Source organism: Oryctolagus cuniculus, chromosome 3, assembly GCF_051225735.1.
Source record: "Oryctolagus cuniculus isolate XC-2025 breed Fujian yellow rabbit chromosome 3, ASM5122573v1, whole genome shotgun sequence".
Classification (NCBI taxonomy): Eukaryota; Metazoa; Chordata; class Mammalia; order Lagomorpha; family Leporidae; genus Oryctolagus; species Oryctolagus cuniculus.
The window spans coordinates 182,971,963-182,994,344 of NC_142869.1; the positions used below are offsets into that span (position 1 = coordinate 182,971,963).

The following is a 22,382-nucleotide window of genomic DNA, read 5'->3' on the forward strand; positions in this document are numbered from 1 at the left end:
TTGCGACAGTCCACACACACACACACACACACACACACACTCGGGCTCCCAGGACATCAAAAGGCCACCAGTGCTCTCTGTTCGCCCCCAGCTGACTGACGCAGCTGACGGGGTGGGAAAGCTCGGAGGGGGCGAGCTGCTTCTGCCTCTCGGAGAGCCGGACCCAGATGCCAGCAGAGGAGAGGCAGTCAGGGACGCCCCTTAGCCAGACCCTCTCCCTCCCGTGAACATACACAGCCAGGGTTCCTGCTGCTGAGCACACGCGGCCCTGGGGCTCGGGCCGCCAGAGGATTGGAGGAAAAGAGAAAGAACGCGCCCTTCCGGGCGATGAGAGAGGGCAGGTGGAGACTCCCATGAGTCAGATCCGCACGTTCCTTCCCCACACCCCGAAATCTGGCTTCCCAGCCTGACCACTGCTGGAACCTTGTCCCAGGTCCTAGTGGTGCACGCAGCAGCCAGTCGCTGTCCTCACGGCTCCTGATCTTACTCGTGCGTTTGACACCTCTTCCTCCTTGAGAAGAAGTCCATTTGAAACTGGTGTGCTCCAACACGGCCATGCCCCGACACACCCATGCCCCGACACGCCCATGCCCCGACACGCCCATGCCCCGACACGCCCATGCACAGGGCCATGCTCTGACACGCCCATGCCCCAACACGGCCATGCTCTGACACGCCCATGCCCCGACACGCCCATGCACACGGCCATGCCCCAACACGGCCCTGCCCCGACGCGGCCATGTTCTGACACGGCCACGCCCCGATGCGGCTCTGCCCCGACATGGCCATGCTCTGAAACGCCCATGTCCCGACACGGCCATGCTCTGACACGGCCATGCTCCGACACGCCCATGCCCCGACACGCCCATGCCACGACATGCCCATGCACACGGCCATGCTCTGACACGCCCATGCCCCGACACGCCCATGTCCTGACACGCCCATGCCACATGTCAGCCTGCTGAAGTGTTTCGTGCTCTAAGCCTCCCGAGTTCTCCACTTTCCAGGGAGCTCCCCAAGATCCAGCCGTTTAAGGGTAAACAGTAAGGCCATCTGACCACTTGGCCCCCATGCCACACCTGTCCTACCTGATTGGAATACTGCCTCTTCACCTTGGAGCAGAAGTAGTTTTTTTGTTTTGTTTTGTTTTTGTAAGGGCCATTTGGATAAATAACAACATTCACAGGCTACATGAAATGATTAACTAAAGATTAGCCCGCCGTTGCCTTGGTGAGCCAGATGAAATGGCCTCGCAGGTGGGCATTGCCCACCCCTGCCTTAGACACCATTCTGATTTAGCTGGTAACAGGTGTTCTCTTTCGGCTACTGTTTGTGTGGCAGTCGACAGTCATGGTAGACCATGCCCTGGGCGAGACATCGCATAGACATCGGAGGGAAACGCAGAAGCCCGATCCCCGTGTTCTGCCGTCAGATCTCACTGTCCCGTTGGAAGGCCCCGATGGAGAAACAGAAAAACAAACTGAGTCGAGCTAAGTGACGTGGACAGCGCAGGAGCAGCCCAAGGCGCTTCTCACCGCTGGCTTGCGCCCACGGTTCACCCTACACCCTCGCCTCATCCTAGTCTACCGCTCCAGGGCTGCGCTCACCAGGCCCTGACCGCGTGCTCCGCCTGTTCCCTCTGCAACCCTGGCACGAGCCACAGCGAGCAGACGCCTGCCTTCTGTTGGCTCCCAGGGCAGCAAACCTCACCTGCTCTCTCTTATCCCAGGAATGTCTCAAAGTCTAGCCACCCACCCATCTAGGTGGGTCTTGGTTTCTCCGAGTGCCCTGGCCTCCCAGTCGGTCTTCGTCCTGGGCGCCCGGGCAGGGGTCACTTCACCTCACTTGGGACACCTTCCCAGCTGTTGGAACGCAGCTTAGGCTTCGGAGTCACCGAGTTTCACCTGTCCTTGGAAGCCGTCTGCGACCACTGACTTCCCTCGCTTTCTTCCGGATTGTTCCAGTGGATCTTTTTTTCATAACATTTCCCACTGTAGTTTCAGTCTAATCCTTAACCAGTCTCCACGTGTGCCAGGTATCCCTGGGTGGAGCCCGTGTTGTTGTCTTGCACCGTCGCCGTGTGGTTGGCGGGGTATCTGTCTTCGCTGTAGACTGAGGACGGAGATCCTTCCTTGTGGTTGTGTGTCGCCAGCACCTCACACAGACTGCCTGCTAGCCTGTTGAGGAATCCTGCTGGTTAGTTTCAAGTCCATCGATGCTGGCTCCAATTAGCTAAATGAAATCATAGGCGAACACTCACGTCCCATATCTCAACACACTTTTCCAGGCATTGCGTAACTTCTGCGCACAATGCGCAAGGCACAGATAGTGAACAAACAGAAATGGGGCCTCAGCTTGTCAAGACTTAGCTAGAGAACAGAGGGGGCATGGGGGCTCAGCAGAGGCCGCCCCACTTCCATGACTGGCAGGCGGAGTAGCCAGTGAGGGGTGGGGGGAGTCAGCAGAGGCCGCCCCACTTCCATGACTGGCAGGCGGAGTAGCCAGTGAGGGGTGGGGGGGTCAGCAGAGCCGCCCCACTTCCATGACTGGCAGGCGGAGTAGCCAGTGAGTGCTGGCCTTGCGCTGCCTTCGGCTCCCCTGCTCATTTCGGAACTCACTTGCAGAGGCTCGCAGCCGCAGCCCTAGGTGCGGAGTGGATTAGGGCTTCACACAAGCCCAAGCAGAGGGCTGGGCTGCAGCCTTCCGGAGAGTTGGGGACATGGTGTCACGTCGTTAGTACAAGGTCCTGGGTAGTTATCTCTCGTGCCATCTGGCAGGGTTGAGTTCATTGCATAGCAACCGAAGGCATTTGTGCGTTTGCCGAGTGCTTTCCAGGGCTCGTGCCGCGTGCCAAAGGCTTTGCGGGTGTGAGCTCACGTCTTGCAGAACAGGTGCTGGTAGTACCGCTGTTTCACGGCGGAGGGAACCAAGGTGAGAGAAGTGACTTCTCCAAGGTCTCGCGGTCTCGAGATGCACTGGAACTCGAGCTGGGGTCTGCTGGTTCCAGGCCTTTGGCTTGCAGCCCCTGTGCCGTACCACCTCTCGTGCCATTTCCCCAGGACCTAGAGAAGCACAGAGCAGCCTCAGCTCCACTCTCTGTGCTGGCCCCGCGCGAGGGGATGGGAGATGACGTCTCCCTCCAAGATTGCAGCCTTTTGTCCAAATGTGCTGGCCGGGAGCCAGGCCTGGAAACTCTCTGCTCATGGAAAGAAAGAACAGAAGCCAGCGAAAGAGGGTGGGGAGGAGTCCGAGGCAGCGGAAGGGAGAGGAGGACAGGAAGGCGAGAGGGACAAGGAGTGGGAACGGGAGGGCTTTGCAGGCCGCGCAGCTGCGGTGCCAGGAGGCAAATGAACGTGACCCTCAGGTGCATTCCATGTAGTGCTGGTTCCTGGGAGCAGTGGGCCCCGGGGCTGCGGGTCAGAGGCCAGGGCCGATCCCATCGCGTCTGGTGAGGTCAGGAGGCACGCATGGCAGTGTGAAGGATGCCTGTGCAAGTGCAGGAGGCCGCTGGTCGGTGCCTCGGAGCTGGGGCGCGCACGGTGAGGGAGAGAAGGGGCCGAGAGCCGCGAGCTGGGACTAGAATCAGCTCTCGGGGTTCACTGAACCCCTGCTCCAGCTCCGGGGGCGGGAGCCTGTGCTGTGCTCCCGGGTGTGCGTTCGCCATCGGGAGCGGGATCCTGACGCCTGGAGTCACTCGGCATCCGTGCAGCGCCGGGTAGTGCAGTTCCCTCTCTCTAAGGGGGAGGCGTGGTAGGGTTCGTGTAGAGAGCAAATGAAGCAACCCGTGTGGAATCTTGCCCGGTGAACAGGAAGGGCTCACTGTTGGCCGCCCATTCACTATTGCGGTTTAATTCACGGTACCCGAACATGGCTATGGGAAACCCTGAACAAAAATGTTAAAAAATGCGTAACACTTAAAGGCCGCCGTAGAAAAGATACCACAAGGGATGTGCATCAGTTAGGTAAAAGTTGCCACAGAGATCCGGAATGGGGAAGAGCTTCAGTTTGGGCTGGCCGAGATGTATTTTTTGCAGAAGCTGAAATTTAACCTAGATTTTGGGGGGTGAGTGGGAATGTAAGAAGGAAGAGGGTATGATAACAGCTGAGTAAGAACAAGGTCGGGGGCAGCACTGTGGTTTACTGGGCTCAGCCACCGCCTGCAGCGCCTGCATCCCATATGGGCACCCATTCGGGTCCCAGCTGCTTCACTTCTGAGCCAGCTTCCTGCTAATGTGCCTGGGAAAGCAGAGGAGGATGGCCCACGTGCTTGGGCCCCTGCACCCAGGTGGGAGACCTGAATGAAGCTCCTGGCTCCTGGCTGCAGCCTGGCCCAGCCCTGGCCATCCCATATGGGACACCAGCATTACAGGTGGCAGTTTTACCTGCTGTGCCACAGTGCTGGCCTCTAAAACAAAGAATTTCTAAAAACCAAAACCAAGCCAATAATTAAAAAAGACTCTCTTAAAATTGATAGACTATGGCCAGCGCTGTGGCTCACTAGGCTAATCCTCTGCCTGTGGCGCCGGCACACCGGGTTCTAGTCCCGGTCGGGGCGCCGGATTCTGTCCCGGTTGCCCCTCTTCCAGGCCAGCTCTCTGCTGTGGCCCGGGAGTGCAGTGGAGGATGGCCCAAGTGCTTGGGCCCTGCACCCGCATGGGAGACCAGGAGAAGCACCTGGCTCCTGCCATCGGATCAGCGCGGTGCGCTGGCCGCAGTGCGCTGGCCGCGGTGGCCATTGGAGGGTGAACCAACGGCAAAGGAAGACCTTTCTCTCTGTCTCTCTCTCACTGTCCACTCTGCCTGTCAAAAAAAATTAATTAAAGAAAAAATTGATGGACTCCTCAGTGAACAAAAAATAAAAAAGGAAAAGAGGAATACCTTCATCAGGCGCCTGTCATGGTGGACCCTTGTCCTCCTGAGACGGCTTCTCCACAGGAACGTGGGCTAGTGGGGTGGGCCTTTAGCCCCGGGTTACGGTGCTGTTTGGACACTCGCTTCCCGTCTGTGAGTTTCTGGGCTCCAGCTCCAGCTCTGCTTCTGAGCCAGCTTCCTGCTGCTGTGCATCCTGGGAAGTGGGGGTGACGGCCCCGACAGCTGGGCCCTTGCTCCCCACGTGGAAGACCTGGGTTGAGTTCTGGGCTCCTGGCTCCTGCCTGGCCCGGCTCCAGCTGTTGGCACACCTGTCTGCATGTCTCTGTCTCTTTGCCTTTCAAGTAAAATGAAAAGAAACTATTTTTAAAAGTCACCTTTTAAAAGAAATGGGAGTCCTGTGGGGGAGGGAGTGTGGTGGGGGCTCCGCCCGCCTCCGCCTGTGCTGTCATCCCCAGGCCTGGTGCCTGCGGCTGTGGGAGCCCCTCCACACCAGGGGCTTTTCTCGCCTTTGCTCTCGGTTCCACGCTGGGCCCTCAGTCACCAGGAGAGCGCTGCTGTGGCAGGCCGGGTCAGCCGTGCGGCCTCGCTCCCAGCAGGGTCCTGGGAGAGGGGCTCAGCATTTCCTGGAGCCAGATGGCACCCATAAATAGACCCAAGGATGGGAAAGGGTTCAGTCTCCCTTTCCTCTCGTCAACTCAGCACTTCCTCTGGGCGTCCGGCCGCAGGCCCTTGTAAATGTTTTTCCTTCAGATGCGTCCTTGCCAGTGGGGGTGGGAGCGGGGATGAGATCCACTCGCTCCCTCGTATGTTGTGGACCTCCACAAGTGCCTCTTGTTCATCCGCCCACGGTAACTCACCAGTCCAGTTCAGGGCGGTGCGAGGCTGGAGTTCGCAGTGTGGGTTTTATTGGGAGGGAAAGGAGGGAGTTGTGCACCTGATCCCGTGGCTGCCTCCACTTCCTCCAGGGGTTCAGCCAATCCTTGTGTTGTGACGTTTCTAAGGGCCCTTCAGAGCTGCCGGGGGGTGAGGTCTCAGGGCGTCAGATGTCCCCAGCCACTTCCGTGTCAGAAACAGTGTCCTCAGGAGAGGGACTGGGTGGCCTGGTGGTGTGGGGAGTGACCAGATCACACCCCGCCGCTGTGCAGGCTGGGAGCAGAGCCAGGGCACTTTTCAGCTGCCTCAGGAGCCCGGGTTTGCTTGACCACAGCCTCAGGGATGCAGATTCGTGACTGGACCTGTCCTCTGTGCAGGGGACGCACACACATGCACGTGCACACATGCACACACATGCACACACACACACATGGGGACACATATGCATGCACACACATGCCTGCATGCACATACACACGCACACACATGCACGTGGGGATGCACATGCACGCACACACGTGCACACACATGCCTGCATGTACACAGACATGCACATACACACGGGGAAGCACACGTGCACACACGTGCACACACACATGTGCACACGCACAGAGACTGCACATGCACACAGACGTGCACATGCACATACACATGCATATACACACAGGGAAGCACACATGCACACACACATGCACACATACACACATGGGGACGCACATGCATGCACACACGCATGCTTGCATGCACACAGTCATGCACATACACACGGGGAAGCACACACGCACACACGTATGCAGCACACAGACTGCACATGCACACACATGCACACACACGTGCACATACACATGGGGAAGCACACATGCACATACACGCACACGGGGACACACATGTGCGTGCACACACAGAGACACACGCAGTACTCCTCTCTCCCTTAGGTGAGCAGTACTCCTCTCTCCCTTTGGTGAAGGCGTAGACCACGGGTGGAACAAGGTCTCACCAGGGATTCTCTGACACGGGGACACACATGCGCGTGCGCACACAGAGACACACGTGGTCCTCCTCTCTCCCTTTGGTGAAGGCGTAGACCACGGGGGAACAAGGTCTCACCAGGGATTCTCTGCAGCAAGCAGAGGTGGGAAGGTGTCCTGTGGAGCCTGTGGGCAGGAGGGCAGCCTGGCCTGAGTGGACTGAACCAGGGAGCCAGCCGGCGCCAGCCGTCACCCTGTTGGCGTGGTTCTGCATGTGGCTGCCTCCCAGCTGGGGGTTGTGTTCAAGGGAGGTCAACGCAGCCTCCCTGGGAGTCCATCAGCTGCCACTGGGGCGTGGGTCCATAGTCCATGTGCGGCTCCCGGCATCCTCGTGACCTGCAGGTGCAGCAAGGGGCCTCCTGCAGAAGGTGGGACTGCTCATGGCGTCGGCAGGCTGGGAGTCTTCCCTGCTGTATCTGCCACCCGTGTCTGGTTCTCGGTTCTGCAGGCACCTGCCCTAACCAGCTGTACGCCCAGGAATCCAGACGCTGTGGCACGGGTTGGGTTCGCGTTCCAGCTGCTGTGCTCCCTGGGAAAGCAGCAGGTGATGATCCAAGTGCTTGGGCCCCAGCCGCCCGGGGGAGATCCAGGTGGAGTGCCTGCTTCCTGGCTTCGGTCCAGCCCGTCTTTGGCTGTTGTGCCCATTTTGGGGAATGAACCAATGGATGAACGATCTCTCTGTGTCACTCCCCCCCCCCTTTGCTCTGCCTTCCAAATAAATAAATAAATAAATAATCTTTTTTTTTTTTTTTGACAGGCAGAGTGGACAGTGAGAGAGAGAGACAGAGAGAAAGGTCTTCCTTTTGCCGTTGGTTCACCCTCCAATGGCCGCCGCGGCCAGCGCGCTGCGGCCGGGCGCACCGCGCTGATCCGATGGCAGGAGCCAGGAGCCAGGAGCCAGGTGCTTCTCCTGGTCTCCCATGGGGTGCAGGGCCCAAGCACCTGGGCCATCCTCCACTGCACTCCCTGGCCACAGCAGAGGGCTGGCCTGGAAGAGGGGCAACCGGGACAGAATCCGGCGCCCCGACCGGGACTAGAACCCGGTGTGCCGGCGCCGCTAGGCAGAGGATTAGCCTAGTGAGCCGCGGCGCCGGCCAATAAATAATCTTTTAAAAAATTGCTTGTGAAGGAGGTAATGTATAATAATGGTACAGTACAGCAAGGTCCTTGGGAGTAGACATATCTCTCTGAACATCTGCGATACTGTGTATCAGCTCCGTGCCTTGGTTTCCTTACCTGTAAGAGGAAATTGATACATGCACAGTATACTGCTGGGTGGATTTTTACACTCCTCCTCCTCTTCTGTCTCCTTCCACCTTTTCTCCTTCCTTTTTTCCCAGCTGTATTGAGATATAATCAACATACCATTAAGAATTCATCCATTCAGACCGTATGATGTAATAGGTTTGGGGTATATTCTTGGAGTTGTGCACCCTTCACGACAATTTTTTTTTTTTTGACAGGCAGAGTGGACAGTGAGAGAGAGAGAGACAGAGAGAAAGGTCTTCCTTTGCCGTTGGTTCACCCTCCAATGGCCGCCGCGGCCGGCGCACCACGCTGATCCGATGGCAGGAGCCAGGAGCCAGGTGCTTCTCCTGGTCTCCCATGGGGTGCAGGGCCCAAGCACTTGGGCCATCCTCCACTGCACTCCCTAACCACAGCAGAGAGCTGGCCTGGAAGAGGGGCAACCGGGACAGAATCCGGTGCCCCGACCGGGACTAGAACCCGGTGTGCCGGCGCCGCTAGGCGGAGGATTAGCCTAGTGAGCCACGGCGCCGGCCTTCACGACAATTTTAGAATATTTTTCTCACCCTCAAAAAGAGACCCAGACCCCTTAGCTAGTGCCTCTGCCCGCCCCCTCAGCCCCTCACAACCACGCAGCTACGTTCTGTCTGTGGACTGACTTGTTTCCATTTTTAAAAGACTTTATTTATTTGAAAGGTAGAGTTACAGAGAGAGAGAGAGAGCGAGCTTCCCTCCTCTGGTTCACTCCCCAAATGTCTGCAGAGGCCGGGGACGGGCCAGGCTGGAGCCGGGAGTCTGGAACTCTGAGCAGGTCTCCCACATGGGTAGCAGGACCCAAGATACGTGGGCCACCTGCTGCTGCTTTCCCAGGCGCGTTTCTGGGGAGCTGGATCTGAAGTGGGTCAGCCAGGACTCACGTGGTGGCTGTATGGGACACCGGCCTCGCAGGCAGCAGCTTAACCCGCTGACCGCAAGACCAGCCCTGGCTGCTGGTGCACAGCAGGTGGACTTGGGTGTGGCTCCCATTCGCGCGGCACCGCGTTCTGGAGGTGCATCCCCGTCGCCGCGGGCACTCTGTGCAGGTGGCCCACGCCGTGCTCCTCCACTCGCGTCTGGTGGCCGTGGCGCTGTGTCCCCTTAGCAGAGTCAGGCTCCCCCAGCGAGCCCGGCCCCTCGGTGTCAGAATCTGAGGTCGGTGTCCCCTGGCGTCACGGAGAAGCCATCTCGCGTCAGACTGGGGGGGGCACACTCTGGTGCCGAGAGAGGAGACAGCAAGGAGTGGGTGGCGACACAGACAGCTGCAGCAGAGAGACCACGTGGCGTCCCAGTTCTGTTACTTAAGCACTGTGACGCTGGCTGGTCCCCGCGCCGTGCTCTTCCCACCTTCAAAGTGGGGATGACGATCCTTACCTCCGGAAGACGGCAGAATCCGGGTGTCCACTGCTGGCACCGCCGCGGGGCTGCAGCCTTGGGGAGGCTGGAGTTCCTGCCGGCAGCTGCACGCGTTCTGGCTCTGAGGTTCCCAGTCTCGCTCGGAGGCTGCGAGGGGTGCAGGGTGTTCTCCCTTGATGCTGCTCGACGGCTCTGCGTCCTGCAGCACTGTCAGTCTGCCTGCCTCAGAGAGTTCAGACGCGCTCTGGCCTGGGCAGTGCGTCTCAGCTTCTGGCTCTGCTGCGCTTGCCTGTTTTTCTGCAGCAGCGTCACTCTCTTAGTTATGGAGGCTGTCTGGTGGCTCTGCTCCCCTCACGGGCGCCTGTGCACCACGTGTTTTTTATTTCTGTGTTTCCCTAGCTCTTAGTGTATGCTGGCAGTGTCCTCTTGGAAGATCCCAGCAGAGGCTGGTGTGGCGTGGGGATGTGTGGGGAGCAACTCGGACTAGACTAAGTTACTCGAATTAAGACTTATTCTATGCATCTGCTCTCCCACAATATGGCGCTGGGAGAGGAGGAAACAGCTTCTACACAGCTGCCTCCAGTTCAACCAATAAACAGCAGGACCTGCTCCTGATTGGAGGAGAGCAGCGTACTCGGCGTGTGGGTAGCAGAGTTGGGATTGGTGGAAGAGGACTATAAAGGAGGAGAGAGACAACATGCACCAGGAACATCTATCTGAAGGAACACCTGAACAGCCCCCCAGAGAGCCGGCCGGCGGTGTGCCGCTCCCCCGCAGAAGTGGGGAAAGTGGCAGGGGGAACCGCCCTTCCACGGAGGTGGAAGGGACGGTAGCCAACCCGGGAAGAACCAGCAGCAAACCCGGGGAGGGCCGAGCAGACAAAAGAACAGCGCAGGGTCCTGTGTCGTTCCTCCGCGAAGAGGGGGAGCGACATAATGGTGCCGTGACTCGGTTAGGAAGCCTAGGCAGGGTCTAGTGTCGTTCCTCCATGAAGAGGGGGAGCGACAGGGATGGCGTTGCCTCTGGGACCCGGCTGGGCGTGCTGACCTCAGTAGTCCGGCTTTGTGAGATTCTGGTTCCTTCTGTGTCCGTGAGCACTGAGGGCTTCTAGTGGCTGCATTGCTCTCGCCTTCCGGAAACCTGCAAAAGAGGATTCTACAGCAGCCTTCAACGGGGGGTGGGAGGGGGAGAGAGAGAGAGAGAGAGAAAGTTAAAACGAGGTGAATTTGGAAAAGGTTTTCTGTACTGCTCTCACAGCTGCTCTGTAAGCCTGAAATTGCTTCACCGTAAACCGTGTTCCGGTCGTGATGCTCCCGATGGCACCTTGGCGAGGGCGTCCGTGGTCTCCACCAGTCCCGTTCACAGCTTCTGCCTGTGTCACAATTCTGACCGTGACCAGTCCCATTCACACACTGAGCTCTGCAGAGAAGGGCGGCAGACGGTCAGGCGTGGCGTCCCCTCAGGGCCGCCGTGGCCTCTCTGTCACGGTTTGTGCGTCCTGGGGCCGTGCGCACATCTGTGGCTCTCACCTGCACACCCCAAGGGCAGTGGGTGCCGTCCCGAGCCCCGCTCCCGGGCTGCTCTTCCACACGGCAGCACACCTGCACCTGCTGCCTGTGCCAGAATGGAAGCTCAGGGTCAGGCGAATCTCTGGTGCCTTTCTCCCAGGCTCCCCTCAGTTCCCTGTGGGAAGTCAGACACAGCTGTGGGTCGGAAGACTGAGTCACATGACCACTTCCCGTCAGCCGCTGGTCTGACCCACTGAGACGTCTGGGAGGAAGTGACTGTGCCCTGGGCCTGAGTCTTGGTAGCCCCGAGGGAGACGACGTGCTGAGAACAGAGCGCGCACCCTTGGTCTCGGCCGTCCGGGCTGCTGGGACAGCCCTGGGAGGCTGGCGTATCTGTAGCTGGAAGTTGATTGGCCGCAGAGCTCTGGAGGCTGAGAGTCCACAGTGCTGGCTCTGGCAGGGCCCCGACGCCGCGTCGTCCGCGGCAGGAGCCGGAAGGCAAGGGAGGGCTCTTCTCACTGCCCGCCCCGTGGTCGTGGAGCCACTCCCACAGGAAAATGAACCCATCCTGAGGGCGGAGCCCTCGTGGCCTGGCCCATCCACAGTTGTCAACACAGTGACACTGCGGTTTCAAGCCGAGTTTCGGAGGAGACGTTGAGGTCGCAGCTCCCTGCCGTTCAGCAGGCACTGTGGCCCGGCAAGCATGGCCTCATGGGCTCTGGGCGCCAGGTGCCCTGCAGCTGGAGAACTCCGGGGCTTACTGGGACGGCAGGGGCAGACCAGGTACTCACAGACATGAGCAGGTGCTCACGGGAAAGCTGGCACTGCGGACGGCAGCTTAGCCCGCTGCACCGCGGTGCCAGCCCCAAGCACTACTGTTACTCCCCATTCCTCCCACCCACCCACTCCTCATCCATGAAACACTAATCTGCCTCTAAAAGATACTTATTTATTGGGGCCAGCATTGTAGTGTAGCAGGTAGAGCCTCCATCAGCAATGTCGGCATCATCTGTGGACGCCAGTTTGAAACTTGTCTGCTCCGCTTCCCATCCAGCTCCCTGCAGATGTGCCTGGGAAAGCAGTGGAGGATGCCCGAGTCCTGGGCCCTGCACCCGCGTGGGAGACCTGGAAGAAGCTCCAGGCTCCTGGCTTCAGCCTGCTGCAGTCCCAGCCGTGGCAACCATTTGGGGAATGAACCAGAGGATGGAAGATCTCTCTCTCTCTCTCTCTCTCTCTTTCCCTTCCTCTTCCTCATCCTCCTCTCTCTGTCACTCTGCCTTTCAGGTAAATAAAAAATAAATCAAATATAAATTTATTTGAAAGGCAGAGTGACAGAGAGAGTGAGAGAGAGATCTTCCATCCTCTGGTTCACTCCCCAGATGGCTGGGCCAAGCTGAAACCAGGAGCCTGGAAGTACATTCGGGCCCCCCACGTGGGTGGCAGGGTCCCAGGAGCTTGGGGCGTCTCTCACTGTCTTCTCAGGCACATTAGCAGGGAGTTGGATCAGAAGCAGAGCAGCCGGGACTCGAACCGGTGCTCTGATGACGGTGTTCCGGATGGTGGCTTCCTCTGCCATGTCACAGTGCTGTCCCCACCTTTGTTTATTCATTTATTTGAGAGGTTGAGTTATAGGCAGAGGGAGAGACAGAGAGAGAGGTCTTCCTCTCTGGTTCATTCGCCAAATGGCTGCAACGGCCAGAGCCAGGAGCTTCTTCTGGGTCTCCCACATGGGTGCAGAGGCCCAAGCGCTTGGGCCGTCTTCTGCTTTCCTAGGTTGTAGCAGAGAGCTGGATCAGAAGAGAAGCAGCTGGGACTTGAACTGGTGCCCATACGTACGGGCTGCTGGTGCTGCAGGTGGAGGCTCCGCCCACCGCGCCGCTGCGCCAGCCCCGTCCCCACGTTTGAGTTGGTTTTCATTTCGGTCCCGGTCTCCTACTCCGTTACTTGAGCCATCTTCGTTCCCTCTGGGGTTTGAACAGCAGGAAGCTGGAGTCGGGAGCCGGAGCTGGGAACTGAACCCGTGCTTTGCACTCTGATGTGGGACGCAGGTGTCTCCGCTGCAGAGTCAAACGCTTGCCCTGGAAGAGCAGGCTACGCATTAGGGAGCTGAGCACATGTGGCCCCGACTCCTCCCAGTTCAGTGACCTGTGGCACACACACACACACACACACAGGAAGTGAGTCTCTTTATTTTTAAAAGCATGTTTATCCGAATCCAGCCTGCCACTGCCAGCATACCGCGTGACTTTCGCAGCTCCGCCTGTCACAGAGGTGAACCTGACGGAGCCCTGGCCCTGCACATGCAGCCCCGTGTGCTGTCCAGGGCGGCCCCCGAGCTGCTCTGTCCCTGCTTCATCCTGCACAGAATGCTGAACCCGAAGGGCGCCTGTGAGAGGATTTCCACGCCACCAGCAAGCGAGGGGAAAACATGATTTGCAGATGTCACAAAGCGAAAGACGGGTTTCTGTCCCAGTGCAGGGACAGCTACGTCCGTCACGCTGTGTGAGACTGCGTTGCAAGCAGCGGCCTAGCCCACTGTGCTGCAGCACTGGCCCAAGACTGGTTCAGGCCGGTTCAGTGGTTTTCAGTGTATTCCCTCCTGGTGCAACCCCGGAACACTTTCATCGCCCCCTCCCCCAGGCCCCTGCACCGGGCCCTTGCGGCCGCGACCTTGTCTCTGGCTGGGCCTCTGTCGGACGTCTCATGTGAATGGTTCTGTTGCCACTGGCGTCTTCGGTTAGCAGGATGTGGCAGTGTGTCTGGACTTCATTCCTGCTGGGGACTGAGTGGCTGTACTTGGTTATCCGGTCATCTAACACGTGAAGTGTCAGCAAAGTGGCCTGTGTGTGTTCGTCCCACACACGGTACTTCAACAGTCGTATGTGATGGGGGAGTCCCCTGGGCTCAGCAGCGAAACTTCTAGAAACAGGAAGTGATTGGTCCTTAGTAGAGGAGCCATGCCCTTGGCACTGCCCCCATCTTTGCCGGCATGCGGCCCTGCGGACTTGATGCTGCTGGTGGCTTGTGTGTGCCGTGTCCTCGTGCAGGATTGCGTGTGCCGTGTTCTCGTGCAGGCTGTGTGTGCCGTGTTCTCGTGCAGGATTGCGCGTGCCGTGTTCTCGTGCAGAATTGCGTGTGCCGTGTTTCGTGCAGGATTGCGTGTGCCATGTTCTCGTGCAGGATTGTGTGTGCCGTGTTCTCGTGCAGGCTGTGTGTGCCGTGTTCTTGTACAGGCTGTGTGTGCCATGTTCTCGTGCAGGATTGCGTGTGCCGTGTTCTCGTGCAGGCTGTGTGTGCCGTGTTCTCGTGCAGGCTGTGTGTGCCGTGTTCCCGTGCAGGATTGCGTGTGCCGTGTTCTCGTGCAGGCTGTGTGTGCCGCGTTCTCGTGCAGGATTGTGTGTGCCGTGTTCTCGTGCAGGATTGCGTGTGTCGTGTTCTTGTGCAGTCTGTGTGTGCCGTGTTCTCGTGCAGGATTGCGTGTGCCGTGTTCTCGTGCAGGCTGTGTGTGCCGTGTTCTCATGCAGGATTGCGTGTGCCGTGTTCTCGTGCAGGCTGTGTGTGCCATGTTCTCGTGCAGGATTGCGTGTGCCGTGTTCTCGTGCAGGCTGTGTGTGCCGTGTTCTCGTGCAGGCTGTGTGTGCCGTGTTCTAGTGCAGGCTGTGTGTGCCATGTTCCCGTGCAGGATTGTGTGTGCCGTGTTCTCGTGCAGGATTGCGTGTGCCGTGTTCTCGTGCAGGCTGTGTGTGCCGTGTTCTCGTGCAGGATTGCGTGTGCCGTGTTCTCGTGCAGGCTGTGTGTGCCGTGTTCTTGTGCAGGCTGTGTGTGCCATGTTCTCGTGCAGGATTGCATGTGCCGCGTTCTCGTGTAGGCTGTGTGTGCCGTGTTCTCGTGCAGGCTGTGTGTGCCGTGTTCTAGTGCAGGCTGTGTGTGCCATGTTCCCGTGCAGGATTGTGTGTGCCGTGTTCTCGTGCAGGATTGCGTGTGCCGTGTTCTCGTGCAGGCTGTGTGTGCCGTGTTCTCGTGCAGGATTGCGTGTGCCGTGTTCTCGTGCAGGCTGTGTGTGCCGTGTTCTTGTGCAGGCTGTGTGTGCCATGTTCTCGTGCAGGATTGCATGTGCCGCGTTCTCGTGTAGGCTGTGTGTGCCGTGTTCTCGTACAGGCTGTGTGTGCCATGTTCTCATGCAGGATTGTGTGTGCCATGTTCTCGTGCAGGCTGTGTGTGCCGTGTTCTCGTGCAGGATTGCGTGTGCCGTGTTCTCGTGCAGGATTGTGTGTGCCGTGTTCTCGTGCAGGATGCGTGTGCCGTGTTCTAGTGCAGGCTGTGTGTGCCGTGTACCCGTGCAGGATGCATGTGTCGTGTTCCCGTGCAGGATTGCGTGTGCCGTGTTCTCGTGCAGGCTGTGTGTGCCGCGTTCTTGTGCAGGATTGTGTGTGCCATGTTCTCGTGCAGGATTGCGTGTGCCGTGTTCCCGTGCAGGCTGTGTGTGCCGTGTTCCCGTGCAGGCTGTGTGTGCCGTGTTCTCGTGCAGGCTGTGTGTGCCGTGTTCCCGTGCAGGCTGTGTGTGCCGTGTTCTCGTGCAGGCTGTGTGTGCCGTGTTCTCGTGCAGGATTGCGTGTGCCGTGTTCTCGTGCAGGCTGTGTGTGCCGTGTTCTCGTGCAGGATTGTGTGTGCCGTGTTCTCGTGCAGGATTGCGTGTGCCGTGTTCTCGTGCAGGCTGTGTGTGCCGTGTTCTCGTGCAGGCTGTGTGTGCCATGTTCTCGTGCAGGATTGCATGTGCCGTGTTCTCGTGTAGGCTGTGTGTGCCGTGTTCTCGTACAGGCTGTGTGTGCCATGTTCTCATGCAGGATTGCGTGTGCCATGTTCTCGTGCAGGCTGTGTGTGCCGTGTTCTCGTGCAGGATTGCGTGTGCCGTGTTCTCGTGCAGGATTGTGTGTGCCGTGTTCTCGTGCAGGATGCGTGTGCCGTGTTCTAGTGCAGGCTGTGTGTGCCGTGTACCCGTGCAGGATGCATGTGTCGTGTTCCCGTGCAGGATTGCGTGTGCCGTGTTCTCGTGCAGGCTGTGTGTGTCGTGTTCCCGTGCAGGATTGCGTGTGCCGTGTTCTCGTGCAGGCTGTGTGTGCCGCGTTCTTGTGCAGGATTGTGTGTGCCATGTTCTCGTGCAGGATTGCGTGTGCTGTGTTCTCGTGCAGGCTGTGTGTGCCGTGTCCCCGTGCAGGCTGTGTGTGCCATGTTCTCGTGCAGGCTGTGTGTGCCGTGTTCCCGTGCAGGCTGTGTGTGCCGTGTTCTCGTGCAGGCTGTGTGTGCCATGTTCTCGTGCAGGATTGCGTGTGCCGTGTTCTCGTGCAGGCTGTGTGTGCCGTGTTCTCGTGCAGGATTGTGTGTGCCGTGTTCTCGTGCAGGATTGCGTGTGCCGTGTTCTCGTGCAGGCTGTGTGTGCCGTGTTCCCGTGCAGGATTGCGTGTGCCGTGTTCCCGTGCAGGATTGCGTGTGCCGTGTTCTCGTGCAGGATTGCGTATGCCGTGTTCTCGTGCAGGCTGTGTGTGCCGCGTTCTCGTGCAGGATTGTGTGTGCCGTGTTCTCGTGCAGGATTGCGTGTGCCGTGTTCTCATGCAGGATTGCGTGTGCCATGTTCTCGTGCAGGCTGTGTGTGCCGTGTTCTCGTGCAGGATTGTGTGTGCCGTGTTCTCGTGCAGGATTGCGTGTGCCGTGTTCTCGTGCAGGCTGTGTGTGCCGTGTTCTCGTGCAGGCTGTGTGTGCCGTGTTCTCGTGCAGGATTGCGTGTGCCGTGTTCTCGTGCAGGCTGTGTGTGCCGTGTTCTCGTGCAGGATTGCGTGTGCCGTGTTCTCGTGCAGGATTGTGTGTGCCGTGTTCTCATGCAGCTGTGTGTGCCGTGTTCTCGTGCAGGATTGCGTGTGCCGTGTTCTCGTGCAGGATTGCGTGTGCCGTGTTCTCGTGCAGGCTGTGTGTGCCGTGTTCCCGTGCAGGATTGCGTGTGCTGTGTTCTCGTGCAGGATTGCGTATGCCGTGTTCTCGTGCAGGCTGTGTGTGCCGCGTTCTTGTGCAGGATTGTGTGTGCCGTGTTCTCGTGCAGGATTGCGTGTGCCGTGTTCTCGTGCAGGATTGCGTGTGCCATGTTCCCGTGCAGGATTGCGTGTGCCGTGTTCTCGTGCAGGCTGTGTGTGCCGTGTTCTCGTGCAGGCTGTGTGTGCCGTGTTCTTGTGCAGGCTGTGTGTGCCGTGTTCTCGTGCAGGATTGCGTGTTCCGTGTTCTCGTGCAGGCTGTGTGTGCCATGTTCTCGTGCAGGATTGCGTGTGCCGTGTTCTCGTGCAGGATTGTGTGTGCCGTGTTCTCGTGCAGCTGTGTGTGCCATGTTCTCGTGCAGGATTGCGTGTGCCGTGTTCTCGTGCAGGATTGTGTGTGCCGTGTTCTCGTGTTGGCTGTGTGTGCCGTGTTCTCGTGCAGGCTGTGTGTGCCGTGTTCTCGTGCAGGATTGTGTGTGCCGTGTTCTCGTGCAGGCTGTGTGTGCCGTGTTCTCGTGCAGGATTGCGTGTGCCGTATTCTCGTGCAGGCTGTGTGTGCCGTGTTCTCGTGCAGGCTGTGTGTGCCGTGTTCTCATGCAGGATTGCATGTGCCGTGTTCTCGTGCAGGCTGTGTGTGCCGTGTTCTCGTGCAGGCTGTGTGTGCCGTGTTCTAGTGCAGGCTGTGTGTGCTGTGTTCTAGTGCAGGCTGTGTGTGCTGTGTTCTAGTGCAGGCTGTGTGTGCTGTGTTCTCGTGCAGGATTGCATGTGCCGTGTTCTCATGCAGGCTGTGTGTGCTGTGTTCTAGTGCAGGCTGTGTGTGCTGTGTTCTAGTGCAGGCTGTGTGTGCCGTGTTCTCGTGCAGGATTGTGTGTGCCGTGTTTTCATGCAGGATTGCATGTGCTGTGTTCTGTCTATCTTGCTGTCTGTCTGTCTCTTTCTGCCTCAGCCTCTCTGTAACTCTGCCTTTTAAATAAAGCAAATACACCTTAAATAAATAAATAAATAAATAAACAGTGCGGTGTTACCCTGTGACTCGCGCATGTCCTGCTCTGGCTGGCTCCGAATCCCCAACGCAACGTAAAGGCTGTGTGAGCAGAAGTCTGACTGCGTTGTTCAGAAAAGTCCGACATGCTCAGTCCCGACACCCCCTCCCCCGCCCCCAGTGTTTTCTGTCCAGGACTGCGGGAGCGCGAGGATGTGAGCCAGGGCCGCGGAGCGCACAGTGGATGTCATCCCAGACAGCTCGTGGCACGTGGCCCACCTGCCTCACAAACCTGAAGATACCGGTTTGACTTTGAAAGACTCCAATCAGAAAGATGAAGCCACTGCGGCCCATTTGCACTTGGTCACACCTCTGGCTGTGAAGCAGCTGGAAAGGAAGCCGCAGGAGCCAGCCTCACTGGACCCCTCTAGGCCCCACTGGGCCTCACTGGGCCTCTCTGGGCCCCACTGGACCCCTCTGGGCCCCACTGGGCCTCACTGGGCCTCACTGGGCCCAACTGGGCCTCACTGGACCCCACTGGGCCTCACTGGGCCTCGCTGGGCCCCACAGGGCCTCAGTGGGCCTCACTGGACCCCTCTGGGCCCCACTGGGCCGCACTGGGCCTCACTGAACCCCTCTGGGCCCCACTGGGCCTCGCTGGGCCTCACTGGGCCTCACTGGGCACCTCTGGGCCCCACAGGGCCTCACTGGGCCTCACTGGACCCCTCTTGGCCCCACTGGGCCTAACTGGGCCTCACTGGGCCTCACTGGACCCCTCTGGGCCCCACAGGGCCTCACTGGGCCCCTCTGGGCCTCACTGGGCCTCACTGGGCCCCACAGGGCCTCACTGGGCCTCACTGGACCCCTCTGGGCCCCACAGGGCCTCACTGGGCCCCTCTGGGCCTCACTGGGCCTCACTGGACCCCTCTGGGCCCCACAGGGCCTCACTGGGCCTCGCTGGGCCCCTCTGGACCTCACTTGACCTCACTGGGCCCCTCTGGGCCTCACTGGGCCTCATTGGACCTCACTTGACCTCACTGGGCTGGTTGGCAGAGCAGGGGTGGACTCCCGGGACTGGACCGTGTACTTTGGGCCTCCGCGCTCAGCTTGTTTGTTGGGAACACACGTCCCCACCCCTGTCCCACTCCTGCCTCAAAACCAAAGGTAGTAGTTAGGCATGAGATTCCCTCAGCACCAGCTGGCCCACAGCAGCCGGCAGCGCCTCGCTGGAGAAAATCTCCGGGCAGCGCGGTGCTAGTGCTGCAAGAGAACCCTTTAGGGTGTTCACTTTAGCCAGAACACCGTCAGCTTATGGACCTGACTGATAAACGGAATCCGTTACAGATAGTGGAGTCTTAAAAATATTTCTCTTCAGTTTGTAAGTTTTAAGAACTTATGAGGCTGGTGCCATGGCTCAATAGGCTAATCCTCCGCCTGCGGTGCTGGCACCCCGGGTTCTAGTCCCAGTCAGGGCGCCGGATTCTGTCCTGGTTGCCCCTCTTCCAGGCCAGCTCTCTGCTGTGGCCCGGGAGTGCAGTGGAGGATGGCCCAGGTGCTTGGGCCCTGCACCCCATGGGAGACCAGGAGAAGCACCTGGCTCCTGGCTTCAGATCAGCGCGGTGCGCCAGCCACGGCGGCCATTGGAGGGTGAACCAACGGCAAAGGAAGACCTTTCTCTCTGTCTCTCTCTCTCACTGTCCACTCTGCCTGTCAAAAAAAAAAAAAAAAAAACTTATGATGAAATGTGGGTTGGCCCATGTCTGACCTTTGTGACCACTTGGGTTGTGAACTTGTGAATGGAAGATTCTCTCTCTCTCCTCTCTCTCTCTGTTGCTGTGGATTCATTCTGAGGATAAGCGTGGTGGGGGCAAGAGGCGTGGAGTCATAACACAGACACTAGGAGTTGGGTGAAAGTGGGCCGGAGGCTCGCAGCTCACAGACTCATTTATTTCAGTTAGTGCAGCAGCTTATATAGCCAAGGCAGCCAATCCGGTCAAGGGGCAGTTTATGCTGTAACCAATCACTGCCTGTTGCTAGGCAGGCTCCTTTGCCAGGTGGGTTCCACTGCCATTTCCTGAGTAACTATGCTCGCTGGCCAGTGCCGTCTTGGCATGGACTTCTTATTCCGCTATATATATATGTGTGTGTGTGTGTGTGTGTGTGTAATATAATATATATATATAATATATATAATCCCCTTTCCTTCATCGGACACTCCCTGTCTCTTTGTAACTCTGCCTATCAAATAAATAAGTAATAAATAAATAAAGGAAAATTAAGAAATTTAAAAAAAGAACTTATGAAATGTTTAACTGATACAAACATGTATGCACTGTCTTGTCATCCAGCTTGAAGATTTTGTGTGGTACTTTCAGTGGAGTTAAATGTATTAGCAGTGATCAAGGCCATCTGGTTACGGGGACAGTCTGTTCTTTATGGCGAGCAGGTGAGCGGGGAAGATGTGTTACTGCTAATCATCCATTGTCCTTCTTGGCAAAGTGTCTGGGTTGCAAGGCCAAATCACCCGGAAGAGGTGAAGAACTCGGGCCGTGGGGAAGGCCCCTGAGGCCCTTGAGGAGCCCCGTTCACACCGCGCCCTGGACAGGCTGTTGCCGTGGTCGAGAGAGGTGCCAGGAGTCGACATGGAACAGCGTCCCCAGCTGGCCACTCTTGGCAGAACAGCGCCATCTTGCAGTGCCAGGCCCCTAGAGTTGATCCTGCTGGTTGAAGTCCCAGAGTTCTCCCACCAGCAAATGGACTCGTCCCAGATTGGCGCCTTTCAGTCACCAGAGGAGAGAGCAGCGCGTCCCATCGCTCTGCGATCCAGTGCAGCGGGCTGGTTGCCGGGGTGCTGGGGCTGCTCGCCCCCTCTGTTCAGCCCCCGAAGCCCGCGGGAGCCTGCTTCTCACAGTGCGGTGTCCTGTTGTCCTGGGGACTGTGGCTTCCGCCTTGGAAGTCACCGTTGCATCGACACAGTGGGCTGTGTTGCTCTCGGGAAACTCTCCCCCTGGGGAGAGCCTGGCTCCCCGCTGACCGTGGTCCCAGCTCAGCCCTGCTGCTCCCCCGAGCTCTGGGGTTCAAGGCCCCGGAGCGTCCGGCACACACCCGCCTACACCTGCTGGTCATGCCAGTGAAGCAGACACCAGCTGGGCAGGGGAGGGGCTGGTGTGTGAGGAGCAGGGCTGGGTCTAGGCTCTGGGTTTGGAGGCAGCAGTTGCGTGAGCGTGGAGGGTGGGCTGGGATGTGGCTGCTCTCCGGACGTCCCTCCACGGTGCTGCGTGTGGGTCCTGCCATCAAGGCCCAGGGCCTGGCTTCTTTCAAGAGTGGTGGAGCTAGGGTCTGCGCTGTGGCGTAGTGGGTTACAATGCCGCCTGCTGTGCCAGTGTCCCACGTGGGCACAGCTCGAGTCCCAGCCGCTCCGCTTCCAGTCCGGCTCCCTGCTAATGTGCCTGGGAAAGCAGCGGAGGACAGCCTCAGTGCTTGGGCCCTGCACCCACGTGGGGGGGGACCCGGTTGCTCCTGGCTTTGGCGGTTACAGATACCCCTCCCCCCATCTGTCTCTCTCTCTCGGTCTCTCTCTAACTCTGCCTTTCAAATAAATAACCAAGGTGGGGCTTGGTTACTGCACGGATTATGCCCTGGGCGTCCGGTGCTGCGTGGGTAGGGAGCAGAGCCCCGCGCCCTCCCGCACACACGGTGTGGCGGGCCTGTCCCTCACCTCCCTGCTGCCTCAGTTCACGGCCTTCCTCTTTGTCACGCCGTGGCCCAGGCTCACGCTGCTTTCCCTCGCCTCTTTCTCCCTGGCTCCCCTCTCCTTGCAGCCTGCCCAGCGCTTTGATTTCTGGGTGGGCAGGACACTGGGCCTGGGACAGGGGTTAGGAATCTTGAGTTGGAGAGGGGTTCCCTGGACGTTCTGTGGGGGAGGCGCAGTGCCCAGGACCACACAGCAGTGCCAGGAGCCAGTCCCTCGGTGTTTGCGCCCCGGAGCTGGTACCCGCCTGGCCTCCGCCTCCCTGTGTGGAGAGACACTGCTCCTCCCTCGGGGTCCTGCCGGGGCTTGCAGTGAGACTGCTCAGCCAGTCAGTCACCCCCACCCTGGACACTGGGGCACGTCGGACTCCAGCCGTCCGCTCTGCCCTTGCTGCTGGTGAGCAGGAACGACTGGGTTCCCAGGGTTGCCCAGACCGCGCCCTGACGCCTTGGGCCTCCGCCGTCAGGGCGCACGGGGGAGGTGGGGGCCCTGTGGCGCTGTTTGCACTGTGTGTGGTTTGGTTCCTGTTCCTCGGGACGGCTGGCTCATCGCAGGGGTTCAGAGAGCCTGGAAGGGGCGGTTGCCTTGTTTGTGGTCTGCTTTCGGAGGTTACAGGAGTCTCCCCTTGGCCCCGGGCCTGCTCTCCAGGATTTCGGTTGCGCTCGGTCAGCGACGGCACCGTAGTGTATGTTGGCAAAGAGGGACCACGTT

The 22,382-nt window shown here is 58.9% G+C and overlaps 1 protein-coding gene and 1 long non-coding RNA gene across 6 annotated transcripts in view; one reads left to right on the plus strand and one right to left on the minus strand.

Annotated features, from left to right (window-relative positions):
- The window catches only part of DENND2A (DENN domain containing 2A), a 111,061-nt gene that overhangs the window by 6,857 nt on the left and 81,822 nt on the right, over positions 1-22,382 (plus strand). The window lies entirely within an intron of this gene.
- Positions 8,674-12,132, minus strand: LOC103345724 (uncharacterized). 2 transcript variants are annotated; one of them, XR_016231835.1, is made up of 5 exons: positions 11,260-12,132; positions 10,940-11,093; positions 10,696-10,829; positions 9,429-10,575; positions 8,674-9,316 (listed from the first exon to the last, which is right to left on the minus strand). It is a non-coding gene; the product is annotated as an uncharacterized LOC103345724 (long non-coding RNA). The 2 variants fall into 2 exon arrangements; XR_016231834.1 differs by having other exon boundaries at positions 10,940-12,132.